Source organism: Triturus cristatus, chromosome 4_2, assembly GCF_964204655.1.
Source record: "Triturus cristatus chromosome 4_2, aTriCri1.1, whole genome shotgun sequence".
Classification (NCBI taxonomy): Eukaryota; Metazoa; Chordata; class Amphibia; order Caudata; family Salamandridae; genus Triturus; species Triturus cristatus.
In genome coordinates this window covers 750,522,570-750,536,358 of record NC_140586.1, presented here as the reverse complement: position 1 = coordinate 750,536,358, position 13,789 = coordinate 750,522,570, and positions in this window count along the sequence as shown.

Sequence of the window (13,789 nt, the reverse complement as noted above, 5' to 3'; positions counted from 1 at the left end):
ACACACGCGACCCGGGCCTCCCCGTCCATGGCCTCTCTCCTTTCGGCCACTCCGGGCATTCGTGCCCACTTCGTGCACCAAGATGGCCGCCCGACCCCAGCACAACCCGGGCCTAGAGGCACCACTCCGGCTGGAGGACATCACGCTTCCAGGGGATGAGAGAGGGAGGAGCAGTTTCTATCGCACCTCTGAACTCCCCTGGGACGATGGGTTTCGATCGGCCCTCCGGCCTCCCTGAAGGCTGGCTCCACGCCTGCTGGATGTCTGGGACTCCTCCCGACCCGGCCCTGAAAGGATCAAAAGACAATGGCAGGAAACCTCGACAAGCGACACCCAGGTGACAAGACCCCTGCCTGCACAGACTCCGGACATCAAAGAGGGGTCGACCTATAACAAGGGGTGCTCTGGGACTGTCCGGCAGATTCGCCTTGGAACATCTGAGCCCTGCTGAGTGACTCGCGGCTCCCCGAAGATCATAAGACCTCCGAACTTGTGCTTGAGCCCTGCTGAGTGACTCGCGGCTCCCTGAAGATCGTAAGACCTCCGAACTTGTGCTTGAGCCCTGCTGAGTGACTCGCGGCTCCCTGAAGATCGTAAGACCTCCGAATTTGTGCTTGAGCCCTGCTGAGTGACTCGCGGCTCTCTGAAGACCGTAAGACCTCCGAACTTGTGCTTGAGCCTGCTGAGTGACTCGCGGCTCCCCCAGACTCTCTTTGGTCCCGCCGGACCCCACGACGACAAGCGTATCCCCCAGCTCGAGGATTGTGAGCTGTGCGCCGGGTACGCTCCTGCATTTGATCCATATCCCCCCAAAGACTGTCCCGCTACCTCCTACCCCCGCCAAGACTCTGGGAGCCCACGCTCTGCTTGTAAATATCTGCCTTGCTGATCATAAAGATCCTACCACTTCGATTTGATAAAGCTTGAATCCTAAGAACCCTCGGTGTGGTGTCTCTTTGTCGTGTGGTGCCAAGTGTACGATCCTAGATACGAGATTCCTCCCCTGCGGAATCTCCCGCCAGTGCCCGGCTACGATACTTTGAGGGTGGGTCTCAGGACAGTCAGGGCCCCCTCCGGGCTCCTCTGAGGTCGCCTTCTAACAATATGCAAAGGTGGGAATTGGATGCAGCAAAACGTGTCAGGATTTGAACTAAGTATGAAAACGATCAAATCAGAAAAAATACCTTAACCGTATTCAAGGCAGAAATTAAACATGAAAACGATGTTCTTTATGCTGAAGCTTATTAACTGAGGGAAGATGCTGAATCTTTTTTCAACATGCACTGTGCCACTGCTTCATGTTTCTCCAAAATCTGCGTGCACACATGGTCCTTTCAAGATGGCTGCATTACGTGAAGCATATAACATGCACACGCACATACAATGCGCATTAGGTTGTGCTGAGCCATGGGAGCAGCAGTTTTTGATCTGCAGATCCTGTGCGATGCGATGGCAAATATGTTTTTCGAATTGACAGTTAGTGTCTGTCACCCTCAATGTTTCCACCATGGCTGAGAGTCAGGATTTAGTTTAGTTCTGTGTTTATAATCCGTCCAGGTGATGATAGTTAAAAAAAAAGCATGAGATATTCTGCATTTAGCTAACAACCAATCCAAGGAGTCGTGTGCCTCGTTGTGGGCTCGTCAAACATTGTAGTGAGGATACTCCTAGGCTTTTTGTGTCAGCAGTATATTCTTTTATTGAACACAATCCCACAACTTCTGGTCCACATTTCATTTGAAAACCACGCCCACTCTCGGCGTTTCAAGTTGAACATTGCTTTAAAGATTCTCATGCATATACAAGTTCCTGAGCAAGGTAAAACCTTCGGGAACAGTGCCCGCTCACCTCCCAAAATTCTGGCCTGCCTCTTAAACATGGCAATGCTGACTTCCACTAATGATTTCACTGGTTGCATGGGCGTCATATTTATCAATAAGGTTCCTACAGTGGGTTTATATTGGTGATCCTTTTACTGTATGTGTACAACATAGGGAAACTAGAAACTCAGTAGTCACTGTTTCCATACCTTCAGAGAGCATTGTTTGGCTGTTCCTTCCCTCCTCCCACTGTTCATGCTCTTGACTCAACCTTTCTCCTCCACCCCCTTGTGTTTTTTGATACTCCCACCCTCCTTCCATTGTCCGGTGTGCTGCTGCTACTTTCCTCTTCCCACTGTCTGTGCTGCTGCACCAACCTACCTGCCTTCCCCTCCCTCGTGTTTATTAACACTTCCACCCTCCTTCTACTGTCAGTTATGTTGCTGCCTATGAGAGATTGGGTTGCTGGTTGACTGAGGTGTGAGCTTTGGTCAAGCAGCAACCACAATCCTTGTTAGGATGAGGCACAAGCCGACCATAAACTAACCTGTGCTCGACCCTCTAGTAGCCTGGCACAGAGCAGGCAGGCTTAACTTAGAGGCAATGTGTAAAGTATTTGTGCAATACTTGAAACAGTGATAAAGTGAAAACACCACACAAAAAGGATCCCCCATAAGTTAGAAAAATAGAACTTTCTTTAATAAATACAAGACCAAAACAACAAAAATCCAAACAATAGAACCAGAGCTATGCAATTTTAAAGATGTTGGACAAAATAGCTCCAAAAAGCACAAAGCATCAACTGTGGATATCTAGTCATGCCAGACCAGGTTAGAGTCACAGGTTCATGCCGCCTACAACGGAGCGTGGGCTGGCTACAGTGACACAGTTAGGCCTGCTGAACAAAGTATCTTGATTTCTGGTTCTTGGAGAGCTGCGAAGATACGTCACACAGCCAAACCGGTGCATTGGTTATGAGATGCGGCAAGAGTGCGATGCGGCAAGAGTCTGTCATTGTTATCGATGCTTCCATCGATGAAGGATGCAAGGGCCTGCTCTGAGGATGAGTCACGCAGTGCCAGTTCCAAAGGCACTGCAGGCTGCAGGGCCGGTGTGTGTCATTGCGATTGGTTAAATCCATGCAGCAGCATTGATCCGTCAGTTCCGCTCGGTGTTGTGCTCCTCAGCAGAGGAGATACATCAGTTCTGCTGGATCCACAGAGGCTGGCCAAACAACTAAGCCCACTTCCAAGGGTCATGGACTGGGGTGGCATAATTTGAAGTAGGAAGAAGCTTCTAGAGTCATGCCTTTGAAGTTTGCAGGTGCCCTGCCTTCCTGACCCTGGCTCCAGACTAACTACAGAGGCTGTGCAGTACTTTGTGTGAAGACAGAACACAGCCTATTCAAGTGTATGTGGGGCTGGGCCAAGCTCCTCGCTCCCAGCCAGTGATGGCCCATGCATTCACACCTAAGCTCCTCATTGCCATTTAAAATACAACTTCAACATAAGTTAGGTTTTAAAATTTTGATTTCAGAGACACTAAATATAAACTAGTTTCCTATCCCCATTTGGAAATTACACTTATAAAATGTAATAAGGTATTTCCAATGGTATCCTATGAGAGAGGTGGGCCTTGCAGTAGTGAAAAAACAATGTAAGAGTTTTTGACTACTAGGAAATGTAAAACTTAAAAGTACATGTCCAACTTTTTAAATACTTTCCATGGGGGCTGTCCCAGACCTACCTTAGAGGATACTTATATATATTAAAAAAGGACGGTTTGGGTCTTGCAGAACGTTTGCTTTGCCAGGTCGAAATTACAGTTTAAAACTGCATATACACAGTCTGCAATGTCAGGCCTGAATTTAACGTGTTTCTTAAGTAGATGGCAGAATCAGTGTTGCAGGCCCACTAGGTCCTGGGTACAGGTAGTGCCTCTTTACTAGGGTCTTACTAGTAAATTAAAAATGCCAATTGGTTATAAGCCATTTCAACCTGTTTTAAGAAGATAGCACAATCACTTTAGCACTGGTTACCAGAGGTAAAGTGGTTAAGTGTGCAGAGTCCTAAGTCCAGTAAAAACAAAGCAAAAAAGTTAGGTGGAAAACTATGTCAATGATGTCAGGTCTAATACTGCCCTCCTCCCCCGCAGCGGTTCCTTTTGACACTCCAACACACTGGCCGCATCATGGCACTTTTTTCTTCACTTTAAGCCATGTTGTACTACAGGCAAGCAAGTGGCCCTGCTGTGCAACATGCCTAAAGAGACATTGACAAAGTCTATAGATCTCGCATGGACGAAACCTGTTTGCTTTCCCAGTGCTTGTTCAGAATGGTACATAAAGCTTGAACCAATTTTACAATCAACCTTTAGTCACAATTTTATCCTTAAACTCCAATTCTATTTCTCATGCCCAATTCGTCCTTTATTTTTATTGATTTTTTAAGGAGTTGTTTTTGGAGACATAAACAACTTTGTAACCGTTGATAAAAAGCACTACCCTCATTTAGAAAAGTTTTGCATGGGTTTTCATGGAGCGTAACGCAATGCAGCAGATAGCGTATATTTATTTGCTATTGTAAAGGCCTGCATTCTGAAGAATGGGGAGTGAGCTTCAGATTTTACGACAATCACGTTGGCATTTAATGTTAAAACACGTTATACGACAATCAGGGTGCTTAGTGGTAGTGGAAAGGGAGAAAAATGCGGATTGGTGGGAGTACTAAGGGGCATATTTACAAGCTGGCGATAAAAAATTATCGCTGCTTTTGCGGCCGTTTTCGGCCGAAAAGCGGCGATAATTTTATCGCCTAATTAGCAAGGCCACGCTAAAGCGTGAAACCTTGCTTTAGCGTGGGGATTCCTAATACCCAGCTTTGCATCTCTAATGAGATGCAAAGTGGGCGTTCCTGACCTAACATGACAGGAGAAATGTCGCTAAGCGACATTTCTCCTATCATCAAGCCCCACGGTATGAAGCATAGCGTCAGGAAAAGTAGCGATAACCCCTGTTATCGCTACTTTCCTTACGCCTGCTTCAGGACTGACTTAGCCATGATATCCTCTGAAAGGTGTATATCATGGCTAAGTTTGTGAGTATCTATCAGCAAGCTAACGCCACATTGTGTGAGATTATCGCTGGGTTTCCAGCGATAATATCACGTTAGGCAGTTAGCGTGAGGATTTTTATCACTGAGGAGATAAACGTTGCTAATAGCACGCTATCTCAGCGATAAAAATCCACGTTACCTGGCGATAATTATCCTCACACTAAGAGCGCTGAGCGATAATTATCGCCGGTTGTTGCTGATATGCCCCTAAGTGAGAGAAAAGATAATATTTTTTTTAAATAACCAACGTTTTTGAGAACTTTTAAAAGAGAGAGTGGCAGAGTGTGCGTTTGTGTCTGTGTATATGTCAAAAATTCCTGGTGCAATCCGAAACAGACCCCACCATACCCGACTGAAAGAACCTGTACCCAACTATTTATCAGAAAATGCATTTATTAGGGGGGTGTAACACCCCAAGCATCTCCCCTTAAACTAAGGCCATTAAGAAGGCACAATAACTTTAGTAAACGTGAGCCTGTGAATGAAAAAAACGCGTTTGTATGTTTGAACAGAGGATCAAAAACACCAAGAGATTGTGGCAGTGAGGCAGGTTGTAGCAAGGAAATGATATTGAAATATTATAGTGGTATAAACCTCCATCATTGGAAGCATTGTACCAAATCTGAGATAAGTTGTTAACTCTGGAAAACAAAATCGTGTTCAATCTAAAAACTAAAGATGTTTTGTGGAGAAATGGGAGCTATTAATCATGAGTAGCAATGAGCAGTGAACAAATCAGCTGGAAAGTGCGATAGCCAAATGATAAAACTGGAGGAACAGGAGGAATGAGGGCGAGTGATAAGAAAAGGGACATTACATAAGAATCATCTCCGCAGGGATGGACGGGGAAGGATCTTGAATCCCTTGCCTCAATGTCCTAATATGCCTTTTCTCTCCAATGCGTTTCTTAAATGCCAGTTGGATGCATATTTTTGGCACAATGCACTGCAGTGCTTGCAGTGCCTTCAAAAGTATCTGTTTAATTACTAATGCTGAAAATCACTGTAATTAAAGATCGGGTTGTAAAGAAATCCCATAACATTTGTCTACATAAAAATTAAAAGAACATAGCTCACAACAACAAAATGATAAACACACACGTGCATACCCTCCCAGCACTCTCATGCGTAAATTCCATGATTTATCTTAAATTAAATAAACTTTTAGGGGCATATTATCAAGAAACGGCGTTTAAATTATCGCCGCTTTAGCGGCACAAAACTGCCGCTAAAGCGGCGATAATGGGCTTGATAATATGCCCTTGAGAATTCCCATAGAAGCCCATGTTCTGGTGTGAACATGGGCTTCTATTGGAATTCTCTGCGGCATATTATCCAGCCCTTTATCGCCGCTTTAGCGGCAGTTTTCTGCCGCTAAAGCGGCGACAATTTTAACGCCGTGCTTGATAATATGCCCCTAAGAGACAAATACAGCTTCGTATTGGAAATCACACGTTTTTGCCACTGTTGTTCGATATGGTTAAAAGGAGAGATGTTCTTCTGACGGCCATTTCCAGTGCTCCTTATTACAAAATATCAGAGATACAGAAATAACGGAATTAAACGGCCGAAGTGCAAAGCTGCACAGTATGTTATATGACCCTGTATCTCCGCAGGAAAACATAGCTATAGAGATCAAAGAAGCGCGTAAAGGAATCACACAACAGATATGACCTGTTTTGTATTTTTACAGACATATATGGTTACCCCACTGGTTCTATGGTGCTTCCCATAGATCATCTGGAAGAGCAGTTGTTGAGTTTCCCCATGTCACTCACAAAGGCCAGTGCAGCATCCCCACCAGGTTCTCAAATGTCCAACACGGGCACATCGAAAACTACCTGTCTCAGTGTGTTCGGATGCGCTAAATACTCTTGCCACCTCTTATTCCATATGAAGATGCATCAATGTAACTATGCGCTTATTGCAGGATCCAGGGGACAAACAGGGAAAGGGGTGAAAGAGAAACTATTGACTGGATCAACCTCTGGATGGATTCATCTCCATCAGCAGAGGATCGCAGAGACCTCAGGCAGAGGATACCAGAGACTTCAAGGATCTCGGAATTAGTTATGAGGTGAGTAATATACCACAGTTTAGAATATAAGATGGAGCAGCGCAATGTAGGCTCCACCCTTATACGTCACAATTATGCAATTATATATTCATATTTGTCATTATATTCATTGTGTGCCTTAACTTCATTAACATGTGTGAAGCATAGGGCGTGGCTTGGCCAGAGCCGATGGCGGACGCGTTAGCAGAGAACTCCATATCAGCCCCGCTGTTATCCTGTTAATAAAGACGTTCTGAGCTCAACAGTGCGTCGCCTGCGACACCCCAGAAGTGGGGGCACGGAGAACAACTCGACTGACCCACAGGTTGCACCAGATCTTGCCCAGAGACCGCACCGGAGGAAAACTCCCGAGGGGCAGAGACGGCCTAAAATGGTGGCCAGCGAGGAGCCGACGCGCAGATCGAGTCGATCCCTGAGTTGCCAGTGGGGATTGCTCTGAGGCGCAGGATCGGGACGTCGCTGTTGCTGGCGCACTCCGCTACTGTTGAGAGCTGAAGGGAAACGGATTGGCGACTCAGCGGGGGTACGCGCCATCGGCATCGGAGCGGGTGGCCCCGCCCTGGCTTGGTGAACTGGGAGAGGAGCGCACCCCGGTCTGGTGCTGAAGGAGGCCCGTGGCTGCAGCGGGTGCCCTACCGTAGTAGCGGTGAGTCGGCGGACCCCTAGGAGCATGGAACCGGCCCAGAGGTTACACCCGGCCGAGTGGCGGCCAGCGTCTGGCTGGAAGGCGTGCGACGAGCGAGGGGGCCACCTGGGACCAGGGAAAAACACACAGTTGATAGGCCACGTTGGAACTCCATCACAGTGACCTGGCTGGCTGCTGTGAGAGGTGACTGGGGCCGTACAGAGCACCAGTTGACCTGGGACCGAGGGTTCACGAAACAGAGACAACCCTGAGGAATTCGAGAGAGAGAGCGTGCCCTGGTGGGGCAGCTTATGGCACTGTGGTAGGATCCAGCCCTGGATTTCCTCGCCTAATACCTGGGGGAGACACTTGAATGACTGTGACCCATGGCTGTGGTGGTGCTTCGTTACTGCAACTGGGGCAGAACTGTGTGCGCAGGGGAGAGGATCCTGAACGATTCCCCCCTGGAAAGAACATAGAAAGCACTTGGAACCATTGGGAACTTTGCCAGTACTAGTTGCCAAGATGGCAGCGGCGCTTATGGACATGAGGTGGGTCGTGTTTGCATGAGCTACTGCGCACTGGAAGAGTAGACTGCCTGGGACTTGATCGGTGGAGGGACTCCTGCTGGAGGATAAGCCCAGAAGGCAGAGGCGGGCTCTGACACTCAAGACGACAGCGGGGGAGTTGTGGCACCCCTGCGTGACCTTGGAGAGGGCTGGTGGACCCACGTCGATAGTCCTTCCGCAGAGAGGACTGGGGCACAGAGGGGAGCACCAGGCAATAACCTTTGAGGCCGCCCTGGTCGAGCGGGTCGGAGTGGGCCCTACTGAACCCTGGGTAATTGGTGCTCCATCCCATTTTAGCACGAAGAGGACAGGAGGGGAAACGCCCTAGCGGTGCGACCAGAGCCGTAAAACAGAAGGAGAGGAGGGGAGGTGAGTGACCCTCTGACAGCATAGGCAAGCCCAAGGGTCGTTTGGCCGGTGTCCCCCAGGAACAGGAAGATGACCCTGCAGCCTAATCACGGATGGTCCAGGACAATCAGGTGCAGCAACAATTGCAGCAGATACTCGAGGCAATTGCAGACACGAAAGCGACCCTTTACCAGGATATCAGTACGGTCGCAGTGGGACTTGGCTTACTGCGGGATGAGCACAAGAAGCTGTCGGAGATGGTCAAGAAGAATTAAACCACCATTGCAGAGATGGCACCGGCGCAAAAAGAAGTGACACAGCAGATGAAGGCCCTGATGGAAAGGGTAGGCGTACTGGAACGCAGGGCCGAAGATGCGGAGGGATGCAAACGCCGGAACAATGTACGAGTGGTGGGACTTCCGGAGGGGACGTAAGGAAGTGATATCCTGGCCTTCCTGGAAACCTGGTTCAGAACTGTCATAGCTCTGGAGGGCCTCACTGCCTTTTATACCCTTGAAAGAGCGCCCCCAGACAGCATGGCACTGTTCCATAGAGTCACACCCGAGCTGCTGGCTCAGGCTGCTATAGACCATCCCTGCCCTCTTACAGGGGATTTAGAGCAGGATGTGGAGTCCTTGCAGGGATGGCTGTTGGAGAGGCTGAATGATCTGGCCCCCGCAATGGCCCCTCGGGATAGGGCTAAGAGGGTCTCAGCCCCATGGTTCACAAAGGCATTGTGTGCTACTCGTGCGCAGTGTAAGGTCGCCGAGAGGGCATGGCGCCTTCGCTATGACCCGGAAGCTAGATCGGCTTATAGGATAATGATTAAATCCTATCATCAGGATATTCTCCGGGAGAAAAAGGAATATCTGGCCAGGGGGATTGAGACTGCCTCCAACTCTTGTAAAGAGATCTTTACTGTGGTAAGGGAGTTTACGGCGCCTAGATCCTACGTGGCCCACAGTGTTCCATTGGAGCGCTGGGTCTGCGATCTGGCCAAATTTTTCACGGATAAAATAAAATCTATCCAGGACTCTTTCCCAGTGAGGTCTGTGAAGGTGTGTTCCAGTCCGATGGCCGGATTGTCCTTCCCGCCCGCGCAGGGTGCGGTTTTTGCTGAGTTTCCTCCTGTCTCGGCCGATGCTTCTCTTGCTCTACTGGCCAACCTTAAATCGGGCTCACCATTGGATTCTTGTCCTGCCAAATTTTTGGCCAAGATGGCGGCCGTGGTTAACCCACTAGTCAACCCTTTGGTGAATCTTTCCCTGAGGGAGGGGAGGGTTCCAGTGCCATGGAAAAGAGCTATGGTGATCCCCCTCCTCAAAAAGCCTGGGTTGGACTCGGAGGTCTTGGCCAATTATAGGCCGATTTCCCTTTTGCCGGCCTTGGCTAAGATCACAGAGAAGCATGTACATGGTGTTCTCTCCAGCTTTCTCGAATCCAATGATTTGTTCCATCCATCGCAGTCCGGTTTCCGTCCTAATTTAAGCACGGAGACGGCACTGCTGGAAGTGTCGGAAATCATCAGGGAGACACTGGATTCTGGAGGAAGGGTCATGCTCGTCATGCTGGATTTGTCGGCGGCCTTTGACACCGTCCCCCATGAGGTGCTCCTCTCCAGACTTTATGACATCGGTCTGAGGGGGACGGTGTTCAATTGGTTTACATCTTTTCTCGAAGGCCGCCGACAAACGGTCTGGGCCTCTCCGAGCTCCGCCGAGATGTCGCCATTGGGAGTCGGTGTTCCACAGGGTTCTGTGTTGAGCCCGACTCTCTTTAACATCTTTATGACACCTTTGGCGGCACTGGTGGAGTCCTCTAGGGCCCGGATCGTATCCTACGCTGATGACACTCAACTGCTTTTCACGTGTGAAAAAGGCCAGGCTTTTGATGGAGAGAACATCCGGGGTTGCTTGGAGTTGGTCTTTGGCTGGTTCCAGCGAAACGGCCTTAAGGCAAACTCCAGTAAATCGGAGGTGCTGTTCTTCGGCTGCTCTCTGGACCCTGATTGGCAGGCCTGGTGGCCATTAGGTATGGATTGCCCTGTCCAGGCATCGCTTGTGGCTAAGAATCTGGGAGTGAAGGTTGACAATAATTTGTCACTGAGCTCACATACTTCTGGCCTGGTGGGTACCTGCTTTGGTATGCTTAAGATGCTCCGGAAGTTCCTGCCTTTACTCTCAGAAGAGCACAGAAAGATCACTGTGCAAGCCTTGATAGGCTCGAGATTGGACTATGCGAAAGTCCTTTATGTAGGTCTTCCGGAATATCTGGTTCAGCGGCTGCAGGTTGTGCAGAACTCCGCGGCCCGGGCCATCTTTGGCCTTCATAGGCGAGCGAGAGCTTCGGGTCTGGTGTGATCGCTTCATTGGTTACCTATCCGGAAGCGGATTATGTTTAAAGCACTGACCCTGGCGCATAAAGCGCTATTTGGCACCGGAGCGAGGTATCTACAGCAGAGATTGTCTTTCTATCGCCCAGTTAGATCTCTGCGGTCGGAATCTTTGTTTCTCGCGGTGGTTCCTCGGGTGAGGAAGGCCCGCACTGGGGGTCGCTCTTTTAGTTTGAGGGCCCCTCAGTTGTGGAACTCTCTGCCTTTGGACCTACGGTCCTCTTCTTCTCTCCTTCTGTTTAGGAAGAGCCTCAAGACGTGGCTTTTTAACCTGTAGGGTGTCTTTGTCTTTTTTTGTCTTTTTTTCTTTAGTCTGTTTTTATGTTTTCGGTTTTACTGAGCTGCCTCGATAAAGCGCCGGGACACTCCACGGAGTAGCCGTGCCCTATAGAAATAAAAGTTTAACATAACATAACATAACATAACATAGAGTTTCGGCCAAGCCGCTGGCCCCGGGATGACCACCGAGGCCGGTGGTGGCCCACCTGCTCCATTTCCGAGACAGAGACTCGCTGCTGCAAAAAGCGAGAATGGGTGGGACCTTACAGAGTACAACGCTAGGGTTATGCTGTTTCCGGATTATACCCTGGAGGTGGAAAGGAAGCGAGCCTCCTATCTGGCAGTTAAGAAGGCACTGAGGGATGAGGGTTTTCAGTACACCCTGATGTTTCCAGCTCGGCTGCGTATTATTCTGGATGGTACCACGCACTATGTCGACTCCCCTAGTGACTCATGGGAATGGCTAGAGTCTTACAGAAAGGAAACACAGAGAGGAGGAAACCCCAGGGATCTCAGGAAGGAACCACGAGCCGGCCGTTGAGCTCCCCAGATGTCTCCCCAATAGAACTCAGAAGAAGCCCACAATTTCTCAGATGGCTCGGGAAAGAGCAGAGGCATTACAGGCAGTGGTGGCGCTGGTGCAGGACCAAACTGTGATGTCGACTGAAGAAGCTGGCACTACAGTGGATAATGACTCGGACACATCACAGGGTAGAGGGGATCACATGCCCGTGGTGACAACGCAGACGGCAGATGGCATTGTCTGAATGGGAGTGGTAAGCTCGACGGCGACAGGGGGATTAGATCACTGATCATGGTGTCTTGACTTGTGCTGAGCTCAGGGATGTCCTACTCATAAGGGGGCTGATGCACATGGAGAAGGAGGGTCCGAGCCAGCCGCGTTCCCTAGCACATCTGTAGCTGACAGGGGAATTTGTGTGCCTTAAAGTTTGGATGGGCACTAGTTTAAGAGTAGCTGTCCTGGGGAGGGGGGGTTGGGAATGTTCTTTAGGTTTAGGGCTTTGGGGTCAGGCATGCCACTAGGGCAGGTTCTATTGGGGGATTACTGACGCTGTTGCGATGGGCACCACCAATGACTTAAAGTGTGTATCATGGAACGTACGAGGCATGCATTCTATGTGGCCTAGACATAAGTTACATGCATTCCTGGCCTGTAGGGGGTTCCACATTGCGCTGCTACAGGAAACACATTTACAGGCACAGGAAGGAGCAGCACTACAGCAGCGATGGCGGGGCCAGATGTTTTATACAACCTATTCTGCATTTGTGTGGGGTGCGCTGATTTGGGTACAGCGGGGTCCCCTTCCAGTGCAGGGAACAACTCATAGACCCGGAGGGTAGATATGTGGTGGTTCTTGGGAAACTGGACGGGCGGGACATAGCTTTGGGGAGCATTTATGCTCCCAACATGGATCAGCCTGTCTTCCTTATGCAACTGTCAGGAAAGCTAGCACCCTATATCACGGGGTCAGTCTTGGTTGGGGGGATTTCAATTGTGTCTCGGATCTAGGACTGGACCGCTCGCACCCCCTCTTCCCACTGCACCCATTCATAAAATAGCGGAAGCAAGGCAACACTTCCGCTATCGGTAGCTGGGCGAGTGGTACTGCTTAAAATGGTAGCCCTCCCCAGGCTATTATACTATTTTGGGACTCTGCCGATTTGGATTCCGGCACAAATTTTTAAACAGCTTACCTCCATGGTGACAGGTTTCCTGTGTGGAACCGGTAGGCGGAGGGTGGCTTTGACTACCCTGATGCGACCGCAGTCGGAGGGAGGGTGGGCAGTTCCTGACTTTGAAACTTATTACATAGCTGCCCAGCTGCAGTGGCTTACGCAACAAAATGTTGACTGCGAGGTCCGGAGGAGTTGAAGGAACGGGCCCCGACACTGGATTGTGCTGGACCTCCCTGTTCGGGTTGGCACCCTTCCAGAGGACCATAAGACTGCGAGACAGTGTTGAAAACGGAGTCTAAAGCAGGCGAACATCGTGGTCCCGTACACACCTGATATACCAATATCCATGTGTGAGGCATTGCCCCATGGAGGTTCTTGGCGGGATCTGGGAGACTGGGCCGCAAATGGTTTGACCACCATAGGGGACCTGTATGACGATGGCCATGTGCTGCCTTTTCAAGATCTACAGGAAAGATTCGATCTGCGGGGAGGGGATTTCTTGCTCCATACAGCGCTTATTGCCGCTGTTCGTGGCCACTGGAGGGAGGGCCTAACTGAACTTACCACCTCCCTGAGTTGCCAATATATGATGGTTGCCACAGGAAAATTTAAAGCGGTTACGTGCTTTTACAAGCGTTTGACGCTGGAGAAGCTAGCTCCCCTAGCCGCTCTCAAGTGCAAATGGGAAGCAGATGTGGGGATGGAGATACCAGATAGAACGTGGGCAGAAGTGGTAGCGAGAGCATGGAAGAGCACTAGGAATGCCCGCTTTCAACTAGTGCATTTCTATATATTGCACAGGGCCTATATCACACCAGCAAAGATTAAGACCTACTTTGATGCCTATTCAGATGAATGCCCATGCTGCT